General features: G+C 42.7%; 1 protein-coding gene and 1 long non-coding RNA gene across 4 annotated transcripts in view; one reads left to right on the top strand and one right to left on the bottom strand.

The window, feature by feature from the left end:
* Positions 1 to 17,830, bottom strand: part of PLCB1 (phospholipase C beta 1) — a 466,407-nt gene that overhangs the window by 35,055 nt on the left and 413,522 nt on the right. The gene's annotated exons all lie outside the window — the stretch shown is intronic.
* LOC310759588 overlaps positions 4,652 to 17,830 on the top strand; it is a 283,329-nt gene continuing 270,150 nt past the window's right edge. Inside the window, exon 1 of the long non-coding RNA XR_014546434.1 lies at positions 4,652 to 4,733. This is a non-coding gene — a long non-coding RNA (uncharacterized lncRNA). The remainder of the gene's footprint in view (positions 4,734 to 17,830) is intronic.

Here is a 17,830-nt window from a genome sequence, read left to right as displayed (position 1 = left end):
TTTATTGGCCGAGGGAGCCAGTGTACAGCTTTTGGGTCATGTGGCCAGCATGACTAAGCCGCTTCTGGCGAACTAGAGCAGCACACGGAAATGCCGTTTACCTTCCCGCCAGAGCAGTACCTATTTATCTACTTGCACTTTGACATGCTTTCGAACTGCTAGGTTGGCAGGAGCAGGGATCGAGCAACGGGACATGTTTGCACATGTATCTCCTCAGAAATTCAAGGTCCCCTGCAAGTGGCTTCCACTGATAACAAGGATAGGTCTGGGGCGAAAAGGTCTCGGTGGTGCATGGCCCCAACAACCCTTCCAGCTTAGTAACCTGTTGAAGTGGATGGGAGAGTCATTCTCACTGGCCAAATTACTCAGCCTATTCAACAACCTGAGGACACAGGTTGTGTGTGTGTGTGAAAGAGAGAGAGAGAGAGAGAGAGAGAGAGAGAGAGAGAGAGAGAGACAGACAGACCAGGAATCTATGGTGGACCAGGGATCACTTTCAGACACTCTTCCCCCCCACCTAAGGAGGTTGAAATTGTTTGGGGAAAGCTGGAAGTGAACTCTACTCAGACCACACTGTTTGCATCAGAGGTTTTTCGGCCTCTTCTGATCAAGGCTTACAGAGAGCTTCAGCTCACTGGGAGGAATCCATCATGCAGTGGGTGGGGGAGGGCTTTTTGTCCTTATAAATACAGGTAACCTCTTAACAGGCTGCTTTCCATGGCCCAATCCTGTCACCAAGGTCACCTTTGCAGAGTCCTATTTTGCATCCCGCTGACATTGATTCATGTTGCCAGATGGCAAAAGATGAAGCACAATCATTCAACACAATGTCTGACCTACTTACATGCCTAACAATCTGCTGCCTCATGCTTGGTAAAAGCGTCAACGCTGTTGAATAAAAATGCAACTTGTTTTCTTAGTTAGCTTAGAGGTAGTGGGCACATTTTGCATTCTGAATGGAAGTGTTCCAGCAGTACAAATATGATAATTCCAACAGTTTTCTCTTGTCTTTCTTTTCTTTTAAAAAAATATTATTCAAGGGCATAAAAACACATGGCAAAGTGATGCTCCCTCATTCCTCGAGGGACGTCCTTTCAAAAGGAATCACAAGTCAACCTTTCTGTAAAAGATGTTAATTGTGAAGTTCCTAGATTAGACCTGTTGGTGCTTTTAACATTCTAAAGCAGAAGTCTGAAAGCTCAAGGTTGCTGCATATTTGTAAGATGACAGAAAGACAAATATACATCTGTCAGCATGCATGTTCTGAATTGGTTGTCAATAACAATGCTATTTCTAAAGAAGCATAGCATAGTCACTCCAAGGAACTCAGATGTGGCATCCAGGTATTGCAAAGTCCCAAGAGGTTGTAAATGATGAGGCAAGCCTGCCCAACCTATAGGGAAGGGCAGTGTAGCACATCCTTTGTCTGCCAAGGGTCCTAAATTCAATTCTCATAGGACCTCTTTCTGTGACCCTACAGAGTTGCTGTCAACCAGACTAGAGAGTTGGATGGTTTTGTTGATACAGGGAAACTTCCTATGTCCAAGCCAAACACCAGACAGGCATGTTTGTAAGGATCCATAAGGATCTTGACAAATCAATGCTTCTTTGCTTCCTGTCGGATGCTAAAAAATGGTAGAGCAGTGTGCACCACCACACCCTTGCTGCGCCACCATGTGCAGGTGGTGGGGTTGCATTCAGTTATACGATCATACAATAACTTAGGATGGTGTTGTTCATTTGAATGGCAGGAAACATTTCCTATTAACCCAAGCAAAACTCCTTTCTCTGTCATGGTGCAAACTAGACAAATAGTCCTATGTTTGGAAGGGCGAAATAGTTTCCCTAAACTATAAAAGTGGATTCAAACAGCTCTTGCCTACAGTTGGTTTTGTGCCAATTTTGCAACATGTGAAAAAGAAATCTTTCCTTTTGCTTCACGGTGGATGGATTTTGCTTTTCAGTATTTTTCAGTGCTCTCTGATGGGAAAATAGTGTGTTTATTTTATCAAACAGGGGGTGGTGGGAGGGAGGGAGGGAGGGAGGGAGATATGCCATTCTTGATAAAACTTCAGACAAAATGTCAGCAGCAAAGAGGAAAGCATGATTGAAGAGTAACTAATTAAGGAAGAGAATGACAAACAAATCAAAATGTTTTGTATGTATGTGCTAAAGCCACTAATTTCCTTCCCCATTCAACTTAGCAACTAATTATCGTTGTCAAAAAAAGCTCACATCACTTCAGCAAATCCGTTTTCAAAAAGATGACTGCATGATGGAAGCTCCAACATAAAATTGTGGGTAGATTGGGGTGGGGGTGGGGAGTCTGAACTGGAGGTGACAATTCAGAAAGTGTGAAATTTACTCCAGAAGCAGTGCTCAAATACAACCCTTTGTTTGCCAAAAAGCACTTGCCAATGATAAGATGCCATTGGGCAGAACACTGTGGATACCTTCCTTTAAAATGGTGGCTCCATGTAGGCATACTTTAAGAATCTGATCTTTTATAATTCTAGTATAAACTGACCTCCTTTGCACTAATCTGTAGATTGGCACCTCATTATGCACCAGCTTTTGCAGTCCCCAATCATTTTGATGGTTCAAAAGTGCATAAAATATGTTAACCAGTGTGCTATTTTGAAAGGAAATAAATTTGAGAACACATTTCAAAAGAAAATAAATTTCAAATATATACACACATACAATTTAAATGCAAATTCCGATGCAGATTTAAACAAAACTGAATGTATTCATGAGTGAATACTAGAAACAGAATAATGTTGGATAGAAACCCCTCATTCTGAGGGACAATTCACCCCCATGAAAAGGTGGATGTTCCAGAAATTTCCATGATGTATTTGAGGAGGGTTTGGAAAAGCCTTTTCCCCATTTTAAACTTTGAAAATGGTCTCACTCATGCCTCGAAGATGCTTGAAGACCACAGGAACCTCTTAACTTGGCCATATGGCCTGCAGAGGCAGGTCAGAATGCCAATGGGTTGTCTATTTTCATGCCTCCTGCAAATGATACTGCTGACTCAGATATTGACCCCTGGCTGACTTTGACAATGTCCTTGCCTCTGGTTCCTCTGTTTGCCCGCTCAGAAACTTTCTCCATGTATTCACCTGCCTCTGGACCCTCGGATCTTGGAATTTGAGCTTGCCCATCTTAGACTACACCCCTGTCCTCGACTCATCCTAGAATGGCAGCTCAGGGTAGAATCATAGAATCATAGAGTTGGAAGAGACCACAAGGGCCATCGAGTCCAACCCCCTGCCAAGCAGGAAACACCATCAGAGCACTCCTGACATATGGTTGTCAAGCCTCTGCTTAAAGACCTCCAAAGAAGGAGACTCCACCACACTCCTTGGCAGCAAATTCCACTGTCGAACAGCTCTTACTGTCAGGAAGTTCTTCCTAATGTTTAGGGTAGATTCTTTTGAGGCCTGACTCACTGTTTTCAAGGTGGTCTGAATCACTGGCTAGTTGTGATACATCTTAAGTTGAGAAGAGAGTCCTAATTGCCTAATATGCAGAAATTATGAGTGGCAAAACAGCCTGTGTGGAAAGGATTTAGCATCCTCTTCAGCCTTTCAACTGTGATCAAATTCGGAGTCTCTCCTGGCTACGTTAAAGTGAAAATAAAAACAGTCAGAAGGCCTCCACATCATCTAGCTGGGCCTCAACAATGCTACATACACACATATGCCCAAGTTAAGAAATCACTGGAAGCTATTAGCACATTCTACTCCAAGATATAAGCATGAAAAGCAAGAATTAAGCTCACTGTCTCTCTTTTGCCTAATGCTACAGTAAAATCAATGTGCTAATCTACCTCCTGAAGGCTCTACACCACTCTAGTAATTAGCCTTTTCATAATTTCTTTCACCTGAAGAGGGAAAATTCAGATTCTTTTCATATAGAGACAGATGTTACAAATGACAGGACATACAAATTAGGAAGAAGGTGGAAAGGAAGCAAAAAACATGTTCAAAGCCTAGAGGCCATGTGAAGAGAGGTGGAACTTGCTCCTCCTGGGTTTTGTGAAGGACAATATAATTAATTGGTTCAAAAAAGGGGTCAGGCAAGTTAATGTGTGGTAGATTTATCAGCATGCATTAACCAAGAGGGCAAAGGAATGCATTATTCTCCACCATGTGCCTAGATCTCTTTACGGACAAAAGTTAGACATGAACGACTTGAGGGAAACAACAAGAAAATAGGACCATTCTCCTCACTTAATATGACTTTAAAAACTTTGTTACTTGTGGAAATTCTTTTAATAAAAAACATTTTTTAAAAAAAAAAAGACACAAAGTACCCTTGGGATATGTCCTCTTCTTTTCTGCTGGATCTTTTGGACCAGCAGAGCAATTAACTGGCACCTTTACAGTGCCTGAGAATGGGACAACTTAAATTTGAGACAATGGAAGAGCAAGAAACAGAGTTTTAAAACACCCTGTCTGGTCTGGGATACAAGAACACTTGTATTTGTTGTCAGCGTGGACATGGCAGTCTCTTCCCAGCTTTAAGGGGACAGCACCTATGAAAGGGTATACTGGGCAATTTCACTCTCCTTCAATGAAGTAGCATCAGAATGAGGTCACAATGGCCAGTCACTTTTCTTCAGATACGAAGCATCAACATGAGGTCACAATGGCTAGTCACTTTTCTTCAGATACGAAGCATCAGCATGAGGTCACAATGGCCAGAGTCTCTCCTTCAAGTGGGCAGTTTGGGAGCACATTGGTCAGACAAGTGGTGGTCACACAACTCTTTCTCTTTCATGGAGGCAGGTAGAAGCAAGAATCTGGTGAGTACAGCCTCCTTCTTAAGAGCAGTGAGCACATACAGGATGCTGTAGGCACAGCCTCTCTCTCTGACTGAGGTGGACAGTAGCCATGGGTGTGCAAAATGGCCACACTGAATTGAAAAGCAACATGTGGGCAGAGAAGCAGCAAGCAAAGTATTTAACTCAGAGGCTCCATGATCACTGCAGATGGTGACAGCAGTCACAAAATTAAAAGACGCCTGCTCCTTGGGAGAAAGGCGATGGCAAACCTTGACAGCATCTTAAAAAGCAGAGACATCACCTTGCCAACAAAGGTCCATGTAGTTAAAGCCATGGTTTTCCCAGTAGTGATGTATGGAAGTGAGAGCTGGACCACAAAGAAGGCTGATCGCCAAAGAATTGATGCTTTTGAATTATGGTGCTGGAGGAGACTCTTGAGAGTCCCACAGACTGCAAGAAGATCAAACCTCTCCATTCTGAAGGAAATCAGCCCTGAGTGCTCACTGGAAGGACAGATCCTGAAGCTGAGGCTCCAATACTTTGGCCACCTCATGAGAAGAGAAGACTCCCTGGAAAAGACCCTGATGCTGGGAAAGATGGAGGGCACAAGGAGAAGGGGACGACAGAGGACGAGATGGTTGGGCAGTGTTCTCGAAGCTACCAGCATGAGTTTGACCAAACTGCAGGAGGCAGTGGAAGACAGGAGTGCCTGGTGTGCTCTGGTCCATGGGGTCACGAAGAGTCGGACACGACTAAACGACTAAACAACAACAAGGCTTGCTAAGATGTATAAGACTGAATCAGATAAGTGCTGGAGATGCAAAGAGGTAGAGGGAACGTTCTTTCAAATGTGGTGGACTTGTAAAAGGGTAAAAGAGTACTGGGAAATGATCCATAATGAATTGAAAAAAATGTTTAAAAGTACTTTCCAACACACCCTCCCCCCAAGTCCTTTCTGTTGGGGATAATTCAGACTGAAATTCCCAGGTGTCAAAAAAGGTTATTTATGTGTACCACTACTGCGGCCCGTGTTTTGTTAAGCCAAAATTGGAAAGTGAGCGAGGTCCCAACCAAAGAAGAATGGCAACTTAAGCTGACAGAATATGTGCAGCTTGCAGACTTAACATATAGAATAAAAGAACAAGAAGAATATACATTTAGAGAAGACTGGAAAATGTTTGTTGAATTTATAGGAAATAACTGTGTACAGCTGAAAACGCCAGCAACATTAAGGTAAATTCAACAGTGTAATTAAGTTATGATGGATGTAATAATGGACTACTGAATGGTATAGTTTCTGTAAAATATGCAGGGATTTATGATATGTAAAATGAACCATGGAAAGAGAAAATGGGAAGTCACTGATATTTGAAGGATGTGAAAAGGAATACTTTAAATTGCAAAACAGAAAATTTAATTAAAATTATAAACAAAAGGAGGAAGAGGAGGAGGAGGAGGAGGAAAGTTGGCAAACAGATACTCCAGGTACTAAAATGGTCTACTGATAGCAAGTACCCCAGTGTAATTTAAAGGCAAAGAGACATTTCACAGTAGTTTTTTTCTTTTCTTTTCTTAAAAAAATAATTAAGGTATATGTACTTCTTTCCTTAAAAGCAAATGATTATATACAGTTTTGAGGATGTGGAAGAAATGGCTGACTTCTGTATGGAGCTCCACTTAAAGTCTGTCTGGCTTGCGAGTAGGGTGGCTAGTTGCAGATGATTACAGGTTCCCAATCCCATTAATGCATGTGTAGAAGAAAGAATTTCAGCAAGTATCACTTGCAGCAGGTATAGCTTGTCACGCAAACGATGCCTTGCCGAAATGCACTACTAAAAGTGCAGGAGCCCAGTCCTGTCTGCCATCTGGCCACCATCTTTACAGGTGCTCATATTGCTTGGCATTCTGACAGCCAGGCTACACACTTTAACTGCATAGTTTTCTCTTGAGCTCAGAGGTTTTTAAATTTCACACATGGCCAGTGTAGGGCCCTGATTCAGATGAGGACCCTAACATTGGGTTGCTGGTAAAGGGGCCTTAAGCTACACACCCCTCTGCAGTGGTCCCAATCCAGATTCCTGTCTTGCCTGCAATTTGCATCGCAAAAAAGGGTCCCTTTCAATGGGATCCAGGATGGGGCCACATCAGGGCCTGAGGGTTAAAAACCTAGCAAATATAATAGGTGCCTGATCCAAACTGGGGGCCCTTGCCCTTGTAAGTTGGGGGGGGGAGGGAAGAAACAGGCGGAACTATGCAGCTAAGGTTACATGTGGTTTGGCAATAAATATTTCTGGCTTGCAAGTGCTCAGCTAGTTCCCCTAAGCAAGCACACATATACCAAGGTAGAGTCAGTACACATGATGTCCCCATGGAGGAGACACAATGCCCCTTCTCAAAAAGCTTATTAACGGGGGAAATTGTTTTTTCCCCTTGTGTGAAAGCTACATAAAGCCTTGCACTGTCAAGAGAATAATCAGTAAGTCTCCAGAGTCAGAAAACCATTTGAAATCATCCCGAGAGATGTCTCAGAACAGGATGAGGACAGCAGAGTTAATACGGTAGGAAAAAAGCAATGTATCTTTTGCAGGCAATATGTTGTGTGGTGAGGCCCCATGACCACTCTGTACCCTATTGGGCAAATAACTAGACAATACACGGTATATTAGTTTGGGATCAAATAAGGCCACAACTTTATTGGTTACAGATGTGAAGGTTTGGCCATAAGCATTGAGGTAAGTAACTGTATATGTCACTCCCACCTGTCCACTGGGAGTCTTTCTAAAGGTGAAACCAGTGGGGGGGGGACTATGACCTACATTATATTGGGGCATCCCCTAGGCGGTCCCCATGGGAGGAGTGGTATGGTCCTAGCCCCCATCTGGGCATTGGACAGGAGCTACTCCTCCTGGATCCTTTTAACATGATACCCTTACCCGTGGTGGGGCAGGCAGAGGCTGCAACCGACCAAGACTAGGCTTACCCAATGTCTATGCACCTTACAAAGTTGTGATGATTGCTATGAGGTATGCGAAAACCCAAATGGCGATGCTAATTTGCCAGATGGGAAAAATTATTGCCCAATCCCTCAATCCAGAACAACAAACCGCTGTGCTGCAAACTTGACACAACAAACAACACAAGCAACATGATGACCAGTATACTAGATAGCACTGCAATTCTTATTGCATAATATACATAATTTAGTACAACAAAACAGAAACAAAACGTGTACAGTTGTAAATTCTCTAATATATTTGAAATCAAATGAACACATGTCTGTCAATCTTTGAAAGTCTGTAGAAGTATAATAAGTCTATAGTTGAAACAAAGTAATGTAACATGGATATGGTCATATCCTTATGACCACTGCTCCTTGTGCATTTTTCTAATCTATGGGTTGTGCTGAAGAAGAGTCCAGCAAAACAGTAAGATTATTCGGGATCACTGTCCTATGTTGTTATTCACTCACTACTTTGGCACCATGAATGCCTAAAAAGTTTTACCGCTTAGCCCACAGGATAGCATCTATTACTTTGTTTTAACTATAGACTTATTATACTTCTACAGACTTTCAAAGATTGTCAGACGTGTGTTCATTTGATTTCAAATATATTGGAGAATTTACAAGTGTACACATTTTGTTTTTGTTTTTGTTGCACTAAATTATGTATATTATGCAATAAGCATTGCAGTGCTATCTAGTATACTGGTCTTCATGTTGCTTGTGTTGTGTGTTGCAATCCCTCAATCCGGCGACCAACAATGTCCATAGCAAGGTTGTACCATCGGCAAATAACCTTAATCTGAGGGAGGGTGGGTGGGACAACCGGCGCAGCATACAAGAGGCCAAAAGGCTCAGAAGGCCAGTTATTCAACCTTGCCCTGGGCACAGGATCATGCGCTGCTACTGGTCAGATGGTCCCACGCCCAGGGAATGCCCTCTGCAATAGGCCGGTTTTCAGGGGAGGCCTGGGGCCTGCCTGCAAAACCATGTGCCCAAGAAGGGCAAACAGACCTATCAAACCAAGACAAAGGCCGTTGTCATCACTGCAGATTTCATTCCATTCAGTAATGGAAACACTTTATTGAAGCATTTCATTTTGCTGAAGGCTTTTAAGTTTTTAGCTAAACGAAACAAAAATAAAGACAAATGAAATAAACCATGATATGCCAAATGCATATAAATTTTATAGTGAGATGTTAGTTTGGTGATGATCACTGATGTATAACATCTCAGTGTATTTTATATTTCTATAAAAATAACAATCATGGTCACGTGCCGTAAGTTTTATGTATCCTCTTCATTACAAAAAACTGTCTTTTTAAAAACTTCTTGCCAGGGGCTATTAAAGAGGCTGTGATAATGTGAATTTAGGAGGTAATTAACTGCTGTATATGTAATTTTGAGCAATAGTTCCTTTTCGCCAGAGGGGTTTTGTGCTACTGGGGCTTCATACACACAATACCTTTAAAGAACGTTTGAAGCAAACATTTATTCCCTCAAAGAATTCCGGGCCCTGCAGTCTACCCTTCACAGAGTTGGAATCCCCATCAACTGGAATTCTTTGGAGGGAAAGAATGTGCTTTTAAAGAATAGGGTGTAAACAGCTTCAATTTGCATTTTTCTCAGTGTCACTGTTAGTATTAAGGGATTCAGCTGCTGGCTGGTTGGAGGCACCTTTCATAGGCTGAATGCTAGAGTCAGCAGAGCCAATAGGGGACTTTAGTCTGGCTGGAAGAGATAGCTGTTGCTCATAGGGAAGGAATAGAGCATCATGCTCAATAGCTCACCATTTAGGCCTTTTCTTCCACACTAAGGCTTTCATGTGCACCTGGATTCCTGTTTCCCTGTGTGTATTTGCATGTTCAGACCCAGAGACACCCCCCCCCCCTTAAATAAAGATGCATTTGACTGAAATTTTAGTTTTGGTTTTTGGCAGAATTTAGGCCACAACTTTATTGATTACAGAAAAGTGAGTGGTTGCGTAGCCTCTGGTTCGACTAGCTCCCTACACCCTTGCAGGTAGCGCTGACCCAGGGCTCCAGCATAGGTCAGCCAAGGGTGAACACCTGAGGCAAGTGAAAAGCCTGGGAACAGACTCTGTTCACTCCCCAGATGCTCCCCTGGACACAGGCATGGGCACAAGCCCCTTTCGGGGGTTGACCAAACCATGTTTAGTCCTTGGATTCCTTTAACGGAATACCCTTCACATAGGGATGGCGAGACCGTTCTCCCATCCCTATCACATGAACCAGTGCCTATTTGCAACCTTACAAGTTGTGAGGGTTTGCTACACGGCAGGCGAAAACCAAATGGCAACAGCCAATCAGCCAAGTGGGAAAATTCCTGCCATGCCCCTGTCCCAACGACAGATGACACATGACAGCATAGCAAGGTCAATCGCAAAATGCCCTAAAATTAGGGAGAAGTGGGCGGGTGTTCCGATGCATGAGCCGAAAGAGGAAGCTCTGGGACACGTGCATGGGTTTATATAGGTCTCTGGATCCGTTTACTCTGCACCCATTGGCCAGATTACACCCAGCAACGAGGGACCTACCAATTGGGTGTTGTGGCTATCCAATAGACCCACCCACAACCAGGAGGTCAGTCTCCAGGTCTCACCGCAACATGTGCCCTCTTTTAGGGAGGACACGATTTGTGAGCACTTCCAGTTTAATGCTTCATAAATCTATCTCAAAGTTTCCCATCCAACCAAGTGGCAAGTGCTTGATGGGATGTATTTGAGCTGTGGGATGTAGGCCCTTCCCCTCAATTAGTACCCACCATAATTTCTGGAAACATGAGGGCTGTTGTGCGCATGTACAGTGGTACCTCAGGTTACAAACACCTTGGGTTACAAACACTTTGGGTTACAGACTCCGCTAACCCGGAAGTAGTACCTTGGGTTAAGAACTTTACCTCAGGATGAGAACAGAAATCGTGTGGCGAAGGTGTGGCGGCAACAGGAGGCCCCATTAGCTAAAGTGGTACCTCAGGTTAAGAATGGTTTCAGGTTAAGAACGGACCTCCGGAACGAATTAAGTTCATAACCAGAGGTATCACTGTAAGTGAATATTTGTTTACCTTTGTGATATATCCCTTTTTTCTAACACAAGTTACAGATTTGCACAGAATAGTATAGAATCATAGAACTGTAGAGATGAAGAGATCCCAAGGGTCATCCCATCCAATGCAGGAATGCAGTGAAAATATCATTTGAAAAAAGTATGTCCAAACTAGGAAACCTGAAGTCCATTGCACAGATGTGCAGGTATATTTGTCAACCCCAAAACATGTTATTTTTTTAAAAAAAAAATCATACATTTTTTTGACATTATTTTGCACAAGAGAGTGGTCAAAAATGATAATAAAGTGTGGACCACTCTAAGCCAGGAATTTGGAGTCACTTGCATGAAGCTGCTGCTTCCTTTCCATGCGTTTTCCTTTCCTGCCTGTTGTACCTGCAATCTCAATTTCTATTTTTAATGCAGTAGTTTTGTGCAAGAGCAGTTCTGTGAAAAATACCGGTAACTGTTTTAAAAAATAAAAAGTATTGCAAATGTGCCTTTAGCAGCAACTGGTGGAAAAAAGACAGGCTGCATTCTTTCCTCTGTTTTTTCGAAACAAGATGTCACTACATGTCAAAATCAAAACACAAAACCCCAACCTGCCCGCTCAATGTGCTTCAGTATGTCCATAGTCAGATAGCATGTGATTTTATACTGAATTTTCTTCCCGTATCTGATTATCTGTAGATAGGGGAGAATATTAATTATGTGTGGGTAAAGTGAGGGCTGCCACTAGATATTGTGTGGACACCACCACAAAAATGAGAGAGTGACAATGGTAGCTTCAAATCCAAATTCAACTCCAGTGTGAATGAGCCCTTAGATAAGAATTTTCCAATACTGCATATAACAGGAGTCATTTGGGAGCTAACAGCAATGGGGAAAGAACAGAGCATTCCCTTCTTCCGAGTACCAGACGTTTACTCTCTTTCAAAATCTAAGAGACAAACCGTCAAATGCTGTAAGTTGACACACAGTTGGACATGCCAACTCTTAATGCCAAATGAAAGGTTTTTAATTGCCTTGTTTAGAAACAATGAAAAGCTTTCCAAGTCACATTCACTGCTCCTGGTCTCCTACTGGGTAAACCTCCCACTGGAACTGGAAACAAAAAGCTTCACTACAAAACCCACAATGCAATGAGACTTTCTGCAAAAGATACATTCACAACTCAAAGGGTTTCATCCACTGATGTTCTTTGCGCTGATGGAAGGCTCTTTGAGCCAGTGGAGTTTTCCAAAAACCCACCCTGTCTGCAGCCCCAGTTTGATAGATAATAAGCCCTCCAGCCCTACATAGATTTGGCCAAGGTACCTTATGAAAAAAAGGGATGTGGGTGGCACTGTGGGTTACACCACAGAGCACAGGACTTGCCAATCAGAAGGTCAGCAGTTTGAATCCCTGCGACAGGGTGAGCTCCCGTTGCTCGATCCCTGCTCCTGCCAACCTAGCAGTTTGAAAGCACATCAAAGTGCAAGTAGATAAATAGGTACCGCTCCGGTGGGAAGGTAAACGGTGTTTCCGTGTGCTGCTCTGGTCCACCAGAAGTGGCTTAGTCATGTTAGCCACATGACCTGGAAGCTGTACACCGGCTCCCTTGGCCAGTAAAGCGAGATGAGTGCCGCAACCAAAGAGTCAGCCACGACTGGATCTAAAGGTCAGGGGTCCCTTTACCTTTACCTTAACCTTATGAAAACCTCTCCACTGTTCATCAAAATCTTTGGAGGAAGCCTTGCTACAACTCCAATCTTTTCCTGAAGTTAGCTTGACAGGAATAAGGGGCAGGGTTTACTTCATATCCTTCCTGATGCTATTCCCTAATCAGAGTTGTTTACCAATTTATTTTCCTCCTCCTCCTCCTCCTCCTCCTCCTCCTCCTCAATGTGTTTGGTTTTTTTTTACATAGGCAGGCATTTGGAAACCCAAGCCAATGTTCTAATTGCTGCTATTCCATTCACTGCTATGCTGCTCTGACATGAGTTTTTAGAACTATGATGTTTACCTATCACAGCATTTCTTTGTGTATGGTTATGCTGTTGTTTTGCATTGCTGCTCTGAAGTGCTGTTGCAATGTGGCTGTGCATTTCAGAATAAACGAGTGAAAGGAGAGATACAACATGCTAGCCTACCTTCCTGGCCATGTACAGCTTTCTTACCTTGGTCTATATTCCTTTTTTTTTTTTTTTACTGCCAAATGCATCATGCCCAACTCTCATCTTGTGATCCCCTCTGCTTTGGATTCCTTTAAACTGGTCTCCCGGGAACTGGATGGCCCTGCCTTCGATGTGGAATGAGTCCAAACAGCATTTGCTCCCTCCCAAATCCATGGCTTGTGTTTACGTTTGTGCATAACCCTCTCTTTGTGTGCAATATAAATAGAAAGCACCCACACCCACATCCTTGCAGAGAGCCTATATAAATTTATTTCCTTTCATAATCCCCTTTCAATCAGACTTAGACTAGCTAAACAGAGAGGGGTTACCCAGGATACAGGTAACCATATGACTCACTGGCAAGGCTTCAGCTATTAATCTTTAGGAGATACAAAATGAAAGCAATTGCTGTTTTACTGTAATGGATTAGAGCCTACGCCACAAATCGCAAAGAGATAGTTTGTGGAAAGCAGTCAGTCATATACCAACTGCTTAGTGGACTTGCTCTCTTACGAGCTATGTTATCAGTCACTAAGGAATTCACAACGATTTTCAGTTTTTGCCCAAGATGCATTAGCCAGGCAGCTCATCACTTTTTCGACAGCAGCCTCCAAGTGACAGGATATGCATTGGAAACATTCTGCGCTGTAACGTAAGATGCTCCATTATTCTTTTACATAGGACTTTCCATTATGGGAAAGGAATATATCATCATGAAATATGGTAGGCAAATTAGTAATCAGCACAACGAAGGAGAACATTCCCCTCACAGATGCAATTCTCAGAGCGGCTTAGCAGTCAATCCCTTTTTCCAGGTAACTCTGGGAATTGTTGCTCTGTGAGGGGGGAAAGCAGTATTATTATTATTATTCATACCCTTTCCACCAGGGTGAGTTGCCCCAGCACAGCTCTCAGCTGTGCCAACAAAGGTCCGTATAGTTAAAGCCATGGCTTTCCCAGTAGTGATGTATGGAAGTGAGAGCTGGACCATAAAGAAGGCTGATCGCCGAAGAATTGATGCTTTTGTATTATGGTGCTGGAGGAGACTCTTGAGAGTCCCATGGACTGCAAGAAGATCAAACCTATCCATTCTGAAGGAAATCAGCCCTAAGTGCTCACTGGAAGGACAGATCGTGAAGCTGAGGCTCCAATACTTTGGCCACCTCATGACAAGAGATGACTCCCTGGAAAAGACCCTGATGTTGGGAAAGATTGAGGGCACAAGAAGAAGGGGACGGCAGAGGACGAGATGGTTGGACAGTGTTCTCGAAGCTACAAACATGAGTCTGACCAAACTGCGGGAGGCAGTGGAAGACAGGAGTGCCTGGCGTGCTCTGGTCCATGGGGTTACGAAGAGTCGGACACGACTAAACGACTAAACAACAACAAGCTCTCAGCACCTTTAACAAACTAGTTCCCAGGATACTGTTACAAAAGTCAGGTGCCTGCCCCTCTCTCTGCCCAGCAGTAGCAAGAGCCCATGGGGTCCCAGGCACCCACACAGGGTCTGTGTCCCTTTGGAGAAAGGAAGACACAGCGGAGACTGTTGTGCTTTAATAAATACGGTTTATTCACCTACTTACACCTTCAGCCTTAACGGAGGGAATTCAGATCTTATGGCATCATCATTTCAAGAGGTAGCAGAAGCAGCCTGCAGCCAGCCCCCTCACAAGATGGTTCTCAGCTCTTCTTTTCCCTTCAAAACTCCCTTTTCCTGTCCCCTTAAACACAAACCCTATTACCTTGGTAACATCTCACTCTCCAGGCTAAATAATTCCTCTCCCTAGTGGCCCATCAGCACCTTTTGTCATGTTAACAGGTTTGTTCATTAAGCCAGTCAAACAATAGATTTATGTCTGTTTTAAAGTAGTATTAGGTAAAGGTAAAAGGACCCCTGACCATTAGGTCCTGTCGTGACTGGCTCTGGGGTTGCGGCGCTCATCTCGCTTTATTGGCCGAGGGAGCCGGCGTACAGCTTCCGGGTCATGTGGCCAGCATGACTAAGCTGCTTCTGGCGAACCAGAGCAGCGCACGGAAACGGCGTTTACCTTCCCACCGGAGCGGTATCTATTTATCTACTTGCACTTAGACGTGCTTTCGAACTGCTAGGTTGGCAGGAGCAGGGACTGAGCAACAGGAGCTCACCCTGTCATGGGGATTTGAACCACCGACCTTCTGATCGGCAAGTCCTAGGCTCTGTGGTTTAACTCACAGCGCCACCCACGTCCCTTATAATACTACTTAAAAGTAGTATTATATTAAAAGTAGTATTATACTGCTTTAAATGTACACTGCAAGTTGGGCCTGTAAGAATGGCAAATTTGTAAGAATGGCAAATTAAATTTTGTGAATATATAAATCTGGCAAGACTCACAGCATTCATAAGGGGTCAGTCGGACCAGAAATTATTAAAATAATGGGGATGTGCTAAAGAGTATATGAAAAAACATTGTTCTGGAGTAAGCATCTCGGTATGTAATGAATGATGCTTTGCAGAGTTAAAGAAAAAGAAAAATGGTGTAAAAAGTATAAAGATAGAAGTAATCTACATTAGACACAACAATTTAGAAAGAGTAAAATTTTTGAGGTCTTAGAACAAAGGAAGGAAGTCAATATGTGTATATGTATGTGATAACTAGATTAGAATGAAGGTATGGTTTTATTTGTAAGATGTGTGCTTTTTTGTTTTTTTGTGTTCTGTTTTTCTTTCTTGTTTGTATAGTTTTATTTTGGATTCAATGTTTGTAATTTCTGTTGTAATTTTGCATTGAAAATAAAATTTATTTTTAAAAAAAGATGCCCAAACATGCCAACCCTTGATGTTCCCCAACCCCAACATCAAAGAGAATGGTAAAAAAAAATATGTAGCTCTCCTTAATGCAGTCAAGCAAATAACTAGGTCGTGTTACTAGGCGGAGCAAGGAGAGCACACAAGTAGCAAGAATAAACATTTAGACAGTCATTTTCACTAGTTGCCCAAAACATGTTTAGCAGAATTAAGCAAGTAACATTGACTATGTAGGAAACAAGGCCACACCAAAAGCCAGGCATCCAACACACAACATGCTGCACTTTCATGCAGGCACCAAACTGGCATCTTCAAACATGAAAAGAACCTGGCAAAATGATTAGTGCCACGTGGCCCTAGACCATCGCAGCACACAATGAAGGATTATTTAAACCATAATTAGCAATTTCCTGTAACAGCTTGAGATCCCTAGCCCACTGCGCAGAAAGTTTCCAAGCCCTCCTGCTGCAACTCAAACTGTTTGTACGTGCTCATCTTCTGCCTGCAGTTGCCAAACACTAAAGTGAGTCACACACATGCACACACAACTTATATAAACCCCACTGTGCCCTTTTCTTAATTAATCACTACAAGGTCTAAGCAGTTTACCTCTAGGCCACAACAGGTCACCAAGTACTGATTTTTAGAGCAAGATTGCCCATAAAATCCAAAGCTTAAGAAGCAAATATTTATTGTGATTGATAAGTGTAAACTGTTTAATTAATATTTTCTGATATTTAATTTTACTGATTACTATTTTATTCTAACGGATTGTTGAATATTGTTTTATTTGATATAAGATGTTTATTTTAAAGTTATTGTGACTGTTTTGTATTGGATCAGATTGTTCTTACATGTATGAGCTCTGCTGTCTGTTTTTTGTTTCGGTTTTTTGCTTCTTCAGCTTGTAAAGCACCTTATAAACCATAGTAATATAAAAAGGCAGTATACAAATTAAAAGTGAAATGAAAAGAAAATGAAATATCAAAGTTTAAATGGCAATGTCACCCCATGGCAGAAACAAGGCTTCTTAACATTAGTGTCCCAAGCAACTTTTTTAAAAACAAAACAAAACTATGGTTGGGAATAATCAGTATGTTTAGAATCCTGTATAGAAGACTATCCGCCACAGAGTAGGACCACCCTAGAAACACATTATGTCAGCTGCATAAAAATTCTACACCCACTTTAAGAGAACTTGAAACAAAGCTGACATATTTTTAAAGAATAATCGCAGTCACTGGGCATGGGGGATTGTCTTAAGGTGCATACTTTGTTGTTGTTTAGTCGTTTAGTCGTGTCCGACTCTTTGTGACCCCATGGACCAGAGCACACCAGGCACTTCTGTCTTTCACTGCCTCCCGCAGTTTGGTCAAACTCATGCTGGTAGCTTCAAGAACACTGTCCAGCCATCTCATCCTCTGTCTTCCCCTTCTCCTTGTGCCCTCCATCTATCCCAACGTCAGGGGCTTTTCCAGCGAGGCTTTTCTCTTCTCATGAGGTGGCCAAAGTATTGGAGCCTCAGCTTCAGGATGTGTCCTTCCAGTGAGCACTCAGGGCTGATTTCCTTCAGAATGGATAGGTTTGATCTTCTTGCAGTCCATGGGACTCTCAAGAGTCTCCTCCAGCACCATAATTCAAAAGCATCAATTCTTCGGCGATCAGCCTTCTTTATGGTCCAGCTTTCACTTCCATACATCACTACTGGGAAAACCATAGCTTTTACTATACGGACCTTTGATGGCAAGGTGGTGTCTCTACTTTTTAAGATCCTGTCTAGGGGCATACTGCATATCTATAAAAATGCACCTTAAGACACCCTCCCTCCCATAGATGCGTGCATGTTTTGTTTAGACATGTCTCTGCTCTGTTTTAAGTTTGCTTAGACTAGGTGTAGAATCTTTATGTAGCTGACAAAATCAGCAGCTTCCAAGCATCCATTCTAAAATAAACACCATGTAATGGCTAGGCCATCAAACGGAAATGCAGAAATCCCCCAGGTACTCATGCATGCATAGGTACCAAGAG

Source organism: Podarcis filfolensis (genome assembly GCF_964270895.1).
Source record: "Podarcis filfolensis genome assembly, chromosome: 3".
In the NCBI taxonomy this organism is placed as follows: domain Eukaryota; kingdom Metazoa; phylum Chordata; class Lepidosauria; order Squamata; family Lacertidae; genus Podarcis; species Podarcis filfolensis.
This window is presented reverse-complemented; position numbering and strand designations above follow the sequence as displayed.